Genomic DNA, 1,062 nt, shown 5'->3' on the forward strand with positions numbered 1-1,062 from the left:
AAGATCCAGAGAGGAAAGATCCACGGCGCGCTTTCCTTGAACGGCGCGCGTTACGCGTAGGGCCCCTCCTCCTGGAGCTGGGCGAGGAGGGACGCGCACTCGCGGACGCCGGGCGCGATCCTCCGGCGCCACGCGTCGTAGGACGCCCGCGTCGACGCGCCGCGGTCCACGCGGGCCCGCCACTCGCGCTTCTCCTCCTCCCACGCGACGAGGCGGCCCTCGAGGACCGTCACGTCGCCCGGCGGCTCGGCGGCGGCCGGCCGGCGCTTCGCGGCGCGCAGGGCGCGCCGCGCGCTCCGCCGCGACGACGCGCTCCGCCGCGACGCGGGCGACCCGGGAGCGACGGACGCCGGCCGGCTCGGCGCGGGGCTCGGCGCGCCCGCGAGGGGCGCCATCTCGCGCACGGCGGCCCGGACGGCCTCCGCGACGAGCGCGGGGATGTCCGGCGGCGGCGGCGGCGGCGCGGCCGCGGGGACCGGCGGCGCGAAGGCCGGCGGCGCAAAGGCCGGCGGCGCGACGGCCGGCGGCGCGACGGCCGGCGGCGCAACGGCCGGCGGCACAAAGGCCGGCGGCGCAACGGCCGGTGGGCGCGCCGCGGCGAGGGCCGCCGGCACCGCGAGGTCCGGCGGGAGCGTCCGCGGCGCGGGCCGCTGGCGCCGCGGCGGCGGGGGCTCGTCGCGGTGCGCCGGCGCGGCGACGAGGAGCCGCGCCGCGGTCCAGCGGTCCGAGCCGCGCGCCGACGCGGTCTCCGCGCGCGCGCGCGCGTCGAGGTCCGCGGCGCGCCGCTCCTCGCGCGCCGCGCGGTCGTAGTAGAACGCGCTCGTGAACTCGAGGCGCCGCCGGAGGCGGCCGTCGGCGTGGGCCCGGAGCGCGCGGAGGCAGCGCCCCTGGAGGCGGTTCGCCCAGTGGTGGAGGCTGCGGACCGTCCGCGCGGTCGCGCGGCGCCGCGCGACCGCGACGGCCCGCCACGCGTCGAAGGCGGCGACGGCCGCCGCGCGTCGCCGCCGCGCCGCGAGGGCCCGGGCGCCGCGGGCCGCGCCCGCGGCGCCCCGGAGCGCCGCG

The sequence above is a fragment of the Aureococcus anophagefferens genome, assembly GCF_000186865.1.
Source record: "Aureococcus anophagefferens unplaced genomic scaffold AURANscaffold_55, whole genome shotgun sequence".
NCBI lineage: Eukaryota > Pelagophyceae > Pelagomonadales > Pelagomonadaceae > Aureococcus > Aureococcus anophagefferens.